The sequence below is a fragment of the Mesocricetus auratus genome, unplaced genomic scaffold, assembly GCF_017639785.1.
Source record: "Mesocricetus auratus isolate SY011 unplaced genomic scaffold, BCM_Maur_2.0 Super-Scaffold_100023, whole genome shotgun sequence".
NCBI lineage: Eukaryota > Metazoa > Chordata > Mammalia > Rodentia > Cricetidae > Mesocricetus > Mesocricetus auratus.
The window spans coordinates 28,396,945-28,409,733 of NW_024429204.1; the positions used below are offsets into that span (position 1 = coordinate 28,396,945).

General features: G+C 55.2%; 1 protein-coding gene across 1 annotated transcript in view; it reads right to left on the bottom strand.

The window, feature by feature from the left end:
- Ndrg1 (N-myc downstream regulated 1) overlaps positions 1-10,791 on the bottom strand; it is a 40,910-nt gene extending 30,119 nt beyond the window's left edge. Inside the window, exon 1 of the mRNA XM_040730338.1 lies at positions 10,634-10,791. The gene's annotated coding sequence lies outside the window, so the exon portion shown is untranslated. The remainder of the gene's footprint in view (positions 1-10,633) is intronic.
- Positions 10,792-12,789: the final 1,998 nt, after the last annotated feature.

The following is a 12,789-nucleotide window of genomic DNA, read 5'->3' on the forward strand; positions in this document are numbered from 1 at the left end:
AGGAGACCCCTTTACTGATACCAAAGCCAGACATCCTCAGAGGGACAACCAAGAGACCAAAAGTCCCCCTGGGAGTCACCATGTCCAGGTGCTAAAATACACTCCTGGGCAGGACTCCAGGTTGCCTGACCATAGCAGAAGAACAGGACACAGGGACAAACCCAGGCCATGGGTTTGACAGGCACTGAGCCCTCAGTAGGACGCAGAAAGAGGAATCTAACACGAGTGGCACTTCCTGAGCCAGACCCCAAGAGGGCAAGCAGGAGCGGCCACGGGTGACTCCTTGTCTGGCGCTGGGACGCATACGCTCCCACGGGCCAAGAAATCAAGAAATAAAGGCTACAGAAACAGACAGGGAGCTGGGGGTGCTGTCCTAACGGGCTCCTGTGGAGAGAAGACAGCAATGATACCCACAGACCTGGGAGATGAACACGTGTACTTCTAGAGCCACAGTCAAGTTGGAAAGTAGATACCCACAGAGAGCAGCCGCAGATGAGGCTCAAGGGATGCTGGGAAACAGAAGTGTCACGGGTGGTTCGCGGAGGTCTGCGGTGAAGGAGACAAGCCAAGAGACAGGCCCAGGATACGGCCTTCTAACTACCTACAGGCAGAGTACGGGTCAGCACCCCGGCTGCTCAAGGCCCTGTAGATATTGCAGCAAAAGGAGCTAAAGTTTCAAAAAAAATTCCTGAGAACCAGCTGCCCGAGCCCACAGGAATCCTGTGACCCCTCATCTACAGGCCAGGCCTGCAAGCCAAAAACATGGCATGCCGTGGGTGGACGGGTGTGCTGGTCTGGGGCCCCAACGTGACTCTCCCCAGCAGATAACCACCTCACAAGAATGTCTTTATGCAGCCTTTTGGGGTCTGGGATCCAGAACATTTCAAAAACAAAGTCAGTTTTATATCTGCGAACATTCCTGGGCTTCTGCCAGCTCCGTCCTAGGCGGCGGGGCAGGAAAAGCTATGGTCTGAGAGTCTTGCTAATTCAGCATGTTCATAGTCCCGAGACCTTAGCCGTGGGACACCTCGCCTACACAGCCTTGAGAGATCTTCCAAAAGCCCTGGGCTCTGGCAACGCCACCTCCCATGCTGAGAGCGGAGGATTTCACAGTTCACAGGGATCCTGAACATGACTCTGCTCAACACAGGGCTCAGGGTGAAGCAGAGGTCTTTAGCTTTCCCACACGATGGTTCGGACAGCCCTCTTGGGCCCCGCCTGTGAGCCCCACCCATCGGGTAGCGAGTGCCCCTGCCTTGTGTGTCTAGTCTTCGGCCAACAGCGGTTACTTCGATTCCCCTCGGTTGGTCACTAACCCTGCAAGCTTCCTCTGCGGTTACAAATGCATCCATCACACTCTGTCATCTAGCTCAGTTTGGTCAGCCCTCCTCGGCTTCTAGAACGTGATGCCAGGTTCCGCCAGCTCTGTCCTCCTTGAGAAACTACAAGAGATCAAGCGCAGCCTCGGGCTCCCTCACTGAACTGGCTGATTCGCCCACCTCACACCCTTTCTCCTTTCCCCACAGGATGAGAAGGGATGAAAGATGGCAGTCTCCTGACACTTCAAGCACTTGCCTATCTGGCCTTTGGAGCCTTAGAACCCTCTCTTGACAGGCCTCCAACCAGCTATAGGCCTGATGGAAACCCAAGAGTGAAGGACACTTGAGTGTAATCTCCGATAGTGTGCTGTGTCTCCAAGAGGCCCTTCTACGTGCTTCAAGACCCTTTTGATTGTTATGAATGGAGTGCTACTGGGATTCATCTTGGTGGGTTGAGGCCAGGGACACCGCTGAAGATCCTACGGCGCACGGGACAGCCCCCACAGCCAAGATGACCTGCGACTCTAACCATGCAGAGGCTGAGGCATTCTCGTGAAGACTCAGAAACTGGTGTGGAGAGACCACATGTCCCAGCAGACTGCGGGGCATGCTTGGGGACAGAATGCTGTAAGTGTGGAAACACCTGTTCTCTCCAGGTCACTGTTTCTCAGTAACCAAGACTGGGCAGTAACCAGGACTACAGACACCTGGGCTACAACAGGCTACCTCTGTTTCATATATTCATCAACTGCTGGGGCCTACAGCGCTGCCGTTCTATACTCGCTCCCCTGACAGGACCAACGGGGGCCCAGTCCCTAAATGGCTTTGGCAGCCCAGCAAAAAAAAAAAAAAAAATTCCATATGTTTATTTTTCCCCCATAAGCTTCTGTACAACGATCGTCTTTTTAGGACATTCAGTGTAGAAAAACAGATTTAAAAGCCAAAACAGGAAACTTGGATATAGCCAAGGCTACATACAGGTATGGCTAATCTGTGGGTCCTTGACCTCCTTCCCAACCCCACCCACTGTGCGGTGCACCTCCAAAACTGCTCTTAGCCAGCAGCTGAGTGCCATAGGCAGTCTACAAGGTTCATGGTCTTAGTTTCTTCCTAAAGGACATTAGTAAGGACAAAAGCAGCTGCAACATGGAGAATTCGCCAGGTGACGGGTCTGGGGATAAAGCCACTACTGCTCCCAGGACCTCAGTCTCAAGACTTGTATGTGGCCCTCAGGCCCTCTCTACAGCCGAGTGGCACATCTGTCTGTCCCTGTAGGGCCTGACTCTCCAGGATCAGGAAGGAAACTGACCCACCAACATGTTTTAGCACTATGACATTTAGACCCTTGAGCAGCTTACGATGTTCAGATGTATCCCTGGCCCTGGCTAACCAACCCCTGAAGCCGTGACACCTACAAGTGCCTGCTGCACATGTCCCCTGAGTGCAAAAATCCAACCTTTTCTAGGATTGGTTGAGCTTGGTGGTATGAAGTGGGCAGTCAACTAGACACCATTCTCTAATCCAGTATACACTCACAACCACTTATCCCCAAATCTAATGACTTCCGCTCACACGGGCAGCTGTGGGGACTATAGGAGGGAGAATTTCCTCCCAGGGAAAGTCTCCTGCAGAGGGTGGGGCCCCAGGTCATGCCACCAGCTGGCAGCCTGGCTGGCACGGCTGCCTCCTGTCCCACCTGCCTGCTCCAGGAATTCTGGAAAATAAAATAAGGAGTGAAGACCACCTGGGGTTAAATAGCAGTTGCGGAGCAGACTCTAGTGTGGCCACCAGCCTCAAACCCAAGCTGTCTGAAACTGCATCTCCGTGATCATCCATGTGCATAGGGTTCCAGGGACATCGTAAACCCAGCTCGCAGCAAGCAGCTGGGCTGACACTGAACAAAGATACAACAAAGGATCTGCAAACAGCTGCTTAATGAACCAGCGTCTCTTCCTTCCCGAGCTGCTGGGGAGTCTCTGGGGCACTGTGAGGACACAGCCTGTGCTTTACACGTTGTTAATCCCAGAGTGGCCCAGCAGGGAGGAGAACACATTAAAAAATGTTCAGCCAATGCTAAACAGGTCTTGGTGTTGCACGATGAGGTCCCTCTAATATCAGAGATGTTAAGACCATGAGTGGCAAGGCTCAAGAAGGCTGAGAAAACCCATCTTGGTCAGTAACGAACGAAAACTCGAGGGCTCCTGGCCAAGCCAAGCCAACATGAGCTGGGAGCGGGGAGAAATGTAACCCTGGGCCTCAAAGGGCAAGGGGCGGAGTCCCTCCTGGCAACACAAGGCCACTTGAGAGTCACTAGGCACTCTGAGGGCATTGGGGACAGAGTGTGGGATTCTCGAGAAGTGGCAGGACATGTTTGGGAGTTCCTAGTGTCATGGGAATCAGGTCACCTTCTTGCCTTATTGTGAACCTCAGTGAGTCCACTTGCAAAGGATGCGTGTCTGTTCTTTGGACACTGGATGATTCCCAACACACCCGGTACACGTGGGGACCTAGGCAGGAAGGCACATCCCCAGACAGCCATGTGCATTGTGACCAGCTCTCCCTGAATGGCCCTGCCTGACCAGTTCGACTCTGTGAAACCCAGTCCTCTGCTTGCCCCCTCAGGCAAGCTCTCCTGGACCCCCTTGGGTCCCCGTGGGATGAAACATGCAGGGAAGAACCGCTCTGGGACTTCCAGGATCTTCACCCATGGGGGCTTGACAGTACAAAACCCCACATGGTCACACCAGAAGTGCCACTGGTCACTGCCATGGCAACACACTCATTTCTGTGCCCAAAGATGTCCTAGGCAGGGGCACTGCCAGCTCCACAGAAAGGTATCAGGAGCACGGTAAATGCCCCTCATGGGCCTTCTGGAAAGTTCAGTCTCAATCCCCCAGCCTAGAAGAGGATGGCCGCCTGGAGTCCTGTAGTGAAGCGGAGAAAGGGAAACCGGAGGGGACCACGCCTGGCTCAGCACGGCCTGCTACATCAGCAGCTGGCCCAGATTCTGCCCCCAGGTGACAGCAGCAGAATCATGGGCGTTCTCAGCTTGTCCTTTACCGTACCTGCGCTGGTGATCAGTGTGAGCAAAGGCAGCATAGCAGCCCCTCAATAGGACAACCCCAGAAAGTCTGCAGGGCAGTCTCACTTCCGTGTTAAGCCAGGGAAAACTCCCTTGGGACAAGCCCGGGTTTTCCCGCAAGCCCACTGGGACATTCCTATGTCAGTTCAAAGTCACTCTGAGGTCCCTCCGTGAAGCACTTGCCCAGATCTCTTGGTGTTTTCTGGACTTTTGGGACTGCAGGCTCTGGGAAGAGGGAGGTGGGAGCCCTGTACTGATTTCCTTATGTAATCCAGCTCATGAAGAGGTCTGTGGACCGTGCAGGGGACGGGCTGGAGCTCTGAGAGCTCTCCAGTTAGGGGAAGTGTAGAACAGACATCCAAACACCAAAAGACAGTACCAGCATCCTTCCAGAACCCACCAGACCAGGGTTCCTCCAGGGCCTCAGAACCCTGCAGACTACTGGGCATCACTGTCTGGGTCCAAATGGAGAAATGAGACAAGGGTCATAAGAGAAGTCGCCTGTTGCCAGGCAACCAAAGCTGCTCCATCCCCTATGCATCTGTGGGGACTGGAACTTTTGGTTTTTTAGACTGAACCCAGTATGCCACCAAGGGCTGTGCCATGGAACTATGACTCCCCCCATTTTTCTACACCTTTCCTTCTGAGACAGTCACAGGTTGCTCAGGCTGGCCTTGAACTTGCAATTCTCCTGCCTCTGCATCCCAAGCAGTTGGGATTACAGGGCTGTACTACCTATGGAAAGGGTGTGTGTGTGAGTGTGTGTGTGAGTGTGTGTGTATGTGTGTGTGTGTGTGTGTGTGTGTGTACATGCATGTGAGGTAGGAAGAAAGAGCAGAGGTCTGTCTGAAAGAGCAGGAAGAGGCAGTGCCTGTCCCCACCACCCCCATCTTCCCAAAGCGCTCAGTGGCTGGCGTCCTGGCACTGGACTCTGGCAGCTAGTGGTTTGGCAGACGACTATCTGAGGTATAAGCCAGCAACTGGAAGGGCATTGGTCACACTAGAGGGCTATTCTGCGAATCCGTGGGATGGGTGCGAGCTGTGCTGGCGAGGCTGAGACAAGCTTATTGACATCACGGAGCCGGTGTTAGCCTAGGACGGAAATGATCTTCATACAGAGCCCTTTGTCCCCGAGACAGGACTGCGTGCTGGCCACCCTGGTGAGATCTTCCCCCAAAGCGTCTCTGCCACTTCCACACTGCAGAGCAGCCCCTGCCATCCTCCCTGTACAGACGGGCTGGTTTGTGGCCCTCAGCATTGGAGACTTCCTTCAGGCAGACACGGATAGAGAACTCACTGAGTGCCAGGCTCTCGGGCCCAGGGAGGGGGCAGGGAGAGCACAGGACAGTGTGATCCCACGGGAAAATGAGAATGGACAGGCGCTCAGCCCAACTGCCAGGCACGGGACACGCCATGGGAGAATCTGAAGGGCAGAGGCTGCCTACCTGAGGAAGGCTAGCCCCATTGCATTTGTATTTAGAGAGGACTCCAAGACCAGTCTCAGTAGCAAGTGGGAGGAGCTGGGGTTGGAAACTAGGGAAGGGAGGGGCGGGGGGCTTGCCTGTGCTCTGTCTCTCTCAGCAGAAAACTACAAAGTGAGGGTGTAAAGCTTTCTTCAAATCCAAGGAAAGAGTGAACCTATCTATATAAAAGATGAACTGCTCCAGGCGCTGGTGGCGCACGCCTTTAATCCCAGCACTCGGGAGGCAGAGGCAGGCTGAGCTCTGTGAGTTCGAGGCCCAGCTGGACCAACAGCTTCCAAAACAATACAGAGAAACCCTGTCTCGTAAAAACCAAAAAAAAAAAAAAAAAAAAGCAGGGGTAGGCAGCGAGCATACAAGCCTACTAAATCCGATAGGAAAGTGAGCTTGGGTCAAAGAGCCTGTTTGTGGGCCCAGTTTGGGAAGCATGCTCTTATTCTGAGGTGCCAAGGCAGCCTTCCTCACATGCTCCCTAAGGGCTTGAGTTCTCCTCCACAACACCCACCGTAGAAGATGAAGCTCTGTGCCATCATCCAGACACAAACGTGGTCCCCCACCTCTTAAAGTCTCCCTCCTCTTGGAGGACAGCGCCCCCCACCGCCCCGTTCTGCGTCTCTGCAAACCCCTTCTGATTAGACAACCGGAGGCCACGTTGAGCGGCTGCATCTCCCAGGCAGAGAAAGAGCAAGCGAGAAGGGCTAGCCTAGGCTCAGACAGATGTGTTCAAGAAGGCCCCCGGGCCTGCAGAGAGTCTAACCAGCTTCCCCACCCACCCCAAAGCTGGGCCCAGAGGCTCTATGTGGCCTGAAGGGGCAAGGTTGGGGTTTGGGGACTGGCTAGGGAGGGGTGACTCCATTTGACCCAGATCCACTCACCAGATAACAAGCGCCAGCCTGTTTTCTAACCTGGGAATTAAGACCGTCTCCAACTCAATTGACTGTGTAAAACAATATGCTAGGCCACAAGGCAAGTGCTATGTATTGAGCGACCATGAATTTCCAGACCCAGGGGGCCAAGATGGCCTGGTGTGACTATGCCCTCCTCCCCTCTGCTGTCCCCCAGTCTCCTGCAGCAAGAATTCCCCAGTGCCCACCTTCAACCTAATCCTATTGTTTAGCTTTTCTGAAGAATGTCAGAGGGACAAGTCTGGGAGCGCTGGGGGTATCCACAGGCCTGGCTAGGGTCATCACAAACAGTGCTCCAGACCAGCTGTCAGGGGGGTGGCTCTGCAGGCTCCTCCACTGCTGTTATGGGGAACTTCCCCACAGTGGCTCCCCCCCCCCCCCGATGTGCTGACCGCTAGCCTCACTTCCACACGGATTTGCCTAACCAAGCTCTCCACACCCCGATGGGGCAGTTTTGTGTTTCCCTTTGTAGAAGGGGATACCTGAGGCACAAAGCCCCGCATGTTGACTCTACCCTGCTTTCTCCAGGCACCTGGGTAGACATGATAGAACACGATAGAGGTTTTGAGGGCTGGCTCAGCCTGGCTCTCCCACTTTCAGCCTCTGGTTTCCTCATCCACTCGATAGACAGGCAGTCCAGGACACCGGGATGCTCGGCCCATCCCATCCCAAACTGTGGCGGCAGCATCTCGCCATGCCAGTGTACTTGTGGTGGTGGCCACACCCCTTGGGCGTGGTTTCAGGGGCAGGTGTGACCCATTGCAAGATAGGGAGGAGGGGATGGCTGCCTCATGATCTCTTGGGTTGTGGAGAGCATCGAAAGGGCGGAGACTGCACCTTCTGGAGCAGGAACATTGTGGTGATTGTTTACTCTTATCTGTGGGAGTGCTTTCCCAATAAACACCTGCTTATCGTTTATCTTGTGTCTGGTGGACTCATTTAAACCCCGCCTTCGCTGGGCGTTGGTGGCGCATGCCTTTAATCCCAGCACTCGGGAGGCAGAGGCAGGCGGATCTCTGTGAGTTGGAGGCCAGCCTGGGCTAAGTTCCAGGACAGCCTCCAAAACAATACAGAGAAACCCTGTCTCAAAAAAACAAAAAACAAAAAACAAAAAACAAAAAAAAACCCGCCTTCACCCTCCTAGCTGGTATTCTGCCTGTTCTGGCTAAACCCTCTCATGCTAATTATCATGATGGCTTGCCTGGGACACCACAGGACCTGTGAAGCACACCTCAGATGGATCTCTTAAGGGAAGCCCTGCAGCTTTGGGGACATCAGAAAAACATGTCACCTGCTTTCTGTCCCCTGCTGGGACTAGCTCAGACCACCAGGGATCAATGCACCCAGGGGCCCCAGCACTGTTGGGGGGGGCAGTTAACTCAGAAAGCCACCAGGTGGAAGGACTGTGACCCATGTCTCTTTCTCACTAAACTGACTTTGCTTCTGCCTCAGCAGCTGATTCAAAAAAAAAAAAACTTTTAAAGAAACAACAACGAGCCAGGCGGTGGTGGTCCACGCCTTTAATCCCAGCACTCAGGAGGCAGAGGCAGGTGGATCTCTGTGAGTTCAAGGCCGGGCTGGTCTACAAAAGCCAGTTCCAGGACAGCCTCCAAAGCTACAGAGAAACACTGTGTCGGAAAAACTAGAAAAAAGGAAAAAAAAAAGAAAGAAACAATGAAAACAACTTACTCTCTGCCTTTCCCTCTAGGTGGCCTCATCTGAAATTCGGTAAACAAACTAACTCTTATTCACACCAGGTAGCATAGAGACAAAAATCACGTTCAGCACCAACCCAGAGACTTCAGATGGGGCCCTGGATGGAGTGCTGGCTCCCCTGACATCAGCACTGGCCTCTCTGTGATCTGTTCTCATCTCTAAAGTGGCAAGAGGCGGGACAGGACAGTGTCATAAACTTGGACTTCCTTGTCACATAGCCAGACCAGTGATTAGCAGTCTCTGGTTTGCCTTCACCAGGGGAAAGCTTGCGAGGACAGGAGACTTTGCAATGGATCCAGAAACCAAGCAATACCTCCAGACATAGGATATATCAGATGCCTACCTGGGATCCACAGGTGGGCCAGGGCAGAAGGCGGGGCTGTCCTGGTCATTTTTAATGTATGTGTGAGCTCTTCCTATGATATGAGCCAGGCTACTGTCCTAGGTACGACAGGCAAAGTTCTCCTTACCCAGGTACCTGGTACTGGCCACCGGGAGACCCAAGTCCCATCAAGCTAAGAAGGCACAGGTGGGATTAGCTCCCCGACATGGTCATCCAGAGTTCCTCCCCTTGGGCCCTTCCCAGGGCTTCCTGCAAAGCCTCCCTCACACCTTCTTACCCTCACTTGATAGATGCCAGCCTGGCCTGGAGATGGTTGAGCTACCCCACACACCAACGGTGGCCTGTCCCTGGCTTTCTCTTCATTCACACACGCGAAACAAGCAAAACGCTAGGATTTCTAACAGGAAGAAGTCACGCGGAAGACTTCCAAACTCATTTCACTCAGCAGCGCACTTGGGGTAGTGTAGGAGAACATGGGGAGGGCGGTGCATTGACGACCTGAATTCCCCATCTTCCACGGGAGCTACAAGGGCTCAAACAGGCTAGCTTGCCCAGGAAACCTGTGTGTGGGGAAGAGCTGAAGGCGGTTCCAGGACACGCGCCACTGGGCTTCCCTCCCCCACCTGCGGTTCTCCCACGTTCAGGCCCCAGGGATTCTACTTTGGGGATCCCTGGCGACTGCCAGCAGGGGCGACAGACAGGGAAGAAGGAAGGTGGCGGAGTAAGGAAGCGAGCCACAAACCCCAGCTTCAGCTGCTAATCTGACAGAGGCGGTGGCAGCGTGTTCCCCCGAGTCCGCAGCATTCCGCACGCCCCTCCCGGATCCCCCCCCCCCCCCCGCCCCCGACAGGCTGAATCAGAGACCGCCACGGGTCTCCCGGGAACGGGCGAGCAGTTCCAGCTGCTCTCCCGGCTAGAACGGCAGGGAGGACCGCCTGGGAGAAAGAAAGGGGAGGGGGGGTGTAGGCGGAGGCGAAAATGACGACAGTCGGAGCTCCTGCCAACTCGGGGGCTGCCAGGTGCCCGTGCGACCCTGGCGGCACAAGCCACCTCTCCCGCGCAGCCTCTGCGCCAGCCTGGCGCTACCTAGAGGGCCGCACCCAGCCCGTGCTGCGCTCGCTGCCGAGTCTCGCTTTGGCGCGTGCAGCACGCGCCGGGGACACACCCCGGACTCTCCCCCGGCACACACATGTCCGCTCACACGCACAGCTCGGAAAAGCACCCGGCCCTGCGACCGAATGGGAACCTGGGCGCAGATCACCCTGGTTCGGGACCAGTCTCCAAAGCAGATGACAAGCACACACCCTCGGCCCCTTCTGCCTGCAGGATCCCCCTTCAACGCTGCTCACCCCTACTCACCACGCGGGTACAGTCTGTACGGTCGCCCTTTCCCGGGTCATCCCAACGCCCATCCACACCCCGTTCACACCGGCGAGCACACACAGGGTGTCCCCCGTGAGCCCACTGGACAGACAGAGTCAGCTGTGACTGGGGTGGGGGTGGCACCAGGAAGAAGGACCCCAGGTGTCCCTAGGCTCTCCGCGTTAACTTCAACCCCCCTTCCCCAATTAGAAAGAAAGCGAAGACCGGACGCGTCTTTTCTTCCCTTACAGTAATCGAAATCCTTCCAGTGATGCCAGAGAGCCCCCACCCCCACCCCACGCCAGCGCCACCAGGTCCTCGCAAGGGCCACAAAGGCGGACGGGGAGTCCAGCAGCACCTCCAAGGCAAGCCTATTAAGGGTCCTGTCGCTCCCCGGAGGAAAAAGGCGTCCGGGGGGAGCTTACCTAATGAGCGAGCACGGAAAGAAGCCAACGAGGTTGACTGCGCGGCGCCCAGCGGGAGGTGAGGAGGAGAGAGGCGAGGATGGGTGAGCAATCAATCAGCCGCGAGAGGGTGACCTGGCAAGGTTTGTTTATGTCCGGGCGTAGGGCGATTTTTATAGGCGCCGGGGCCCCGCCCCCAGGGCCTCGCCACTCCCCGACCCTCAGCTCCCAGCCCAGCGGGGGACACACCCCTTTCCCCCGCTCCCGTCGCGTTCACCCTCCCTGGGCTGGGCTGGACTGGGCGGGCTGGAGCCGCCGCCTGTTGCGCAAGCCTTTGCAGGGGCGCGGCGGGAGGGACTGCCAGGCCCGGGCTGCGGCTCCTCCCTGCGATCCCCTCTCTGGGCCGCGGCGTGCGCGGCGGACGTGTGTGCTCCGAGCGGTTGTGTGTTCCCGAGCGTGTGCATGCCCACTTCCTTGTGTCTCTGCGCGGCCGCGTGGCCCCCCGTCGCCTTCTTGGAGTCTCCAAAGCGTTTGTCGGCTCCACGCCCTTCTGGGCGGCACCCCCACCTCCTCCGGGTCTCCACGTAGTCACTCCTCCGGAGCCCCATTTACAGCTGAGACTGCAGACTTTTCTTTCCAGGTTCCTTCATTCTCTCGGATCCCGACGCCCCACAACTCACTTCCTGCACGTTTCAGTTCCACACTATGGTCTCCCTGCTGCTCCAACCTGCCTGGTCAGCAGTGAGGACTCTACAGGCTGCCTTCGTGGTCCCCAGAACTCGCCCAGAGTTCCAGCGTTTCCAACCGTGGCCGACCCTGCTGCGGGGGCCATTCTAAAACCTTGGCCTGCCTGCCTGTTCCCCGATTCTCAGCCCTAGCCTCCACCTGAGACTCAGGGAGGCCTCTGTTAAGCAGGTGGACATCCTGGCTTCGCCTCAGAGCAGCTCAGTCAGAATCTTGGGGAGTGTGTGCTAACACGGGGGCTTTTTAATGCGCTCCCCAATGGGTGAGGCAGGATGGCTCGGATGGTAAAGACACTTGCCTGCCAAACCTGAGAACCTGATTTCCATGCTCAGAAACCAAAAAAGTAAAAGGAGAGAACCCACTATCACAAGTTTTCCTCAGACCCCACTAAATAAATAAATGCTATCCAGGTTGGCTGTAATATGAAGCGGCATTGAGAACCTCAGCACCCAGTCCACCTAGGCCTAGTCCAGTCATTGTCTCAGAGGCACCTGCCAGTCTCTCTGCCTCAAGGGACCTTCCTCTCCCCCTCCTACTAAGCCATGCCCTCAAGGCTCCTCTTGGCTTCCAGTATGGTCTAAATACCCTGGCCCTCATTCTGTTGGTCTATGGATGTCTAGGAAGCTGCTTTACCAGCCTGGCCTGAGCTAAGGCACTGGGAAAAAACTTTAAAAAAAGAAAGAAAGAAAAAGAAAAAAGAAAGAAAAGAAAATCCTTTGTTTTGAGAATATAGCCAAAGATTTCAGTTTCCCATCAGTAGAACATGGCTAAGCTGAGCTTATCCTGTATGTAGCTGTACTAAGCACCTACTATGTGCAAGAACTTCCTGGACCCTGGGGCCATGAGAGTGAACACTGGCATCCCTGGGAGTCATTCTGTTGGTTAACAAACCTTCAGACAAACTACGCAATCTATTACCCCACTAATAACCATTTTTCCAAATCATTCCCTGTTTTGTCTTTCAACAAACCTTTATTGAGAACCTACGGTTAGCTCCCGGCCAAAGAGTGTCCAATTTGAAATGCTGGCAGAGTTGCCAACGTTCCCAGCAACGGGAAATGTAGCCTCAGTGTGATCTGGAAGAGGTCACTTGACCAGCAGAAGCCATCTCCCGCCCCTTTGAGGAAGTCTTCTTTTGGGACAAAGCATGTAGAGCAACCCAGACCTGCAGCTGCAGCCTCCAGTGCGCTGCCTGTGGGACCTGAGTGTGTTAAGGAAGCCAGATGTTTTAGGTGCCCTGCAGCCCTGAGCTCTCGGCTGGACAAGCTGGACCCTGGTGGCTCCACCTGTAAATCCGGTCCTCAGGAGTCTACAGCTACAGCAGGGGGACTGCCAAGACCTGCATGGGCTTTGTCTCAAAGCAATACCGAAAAGGAAATGGTCAGGAGAGCGGAAGAGACGAGGGCGGAGAGACGAGGAAGACGTTGACCTTG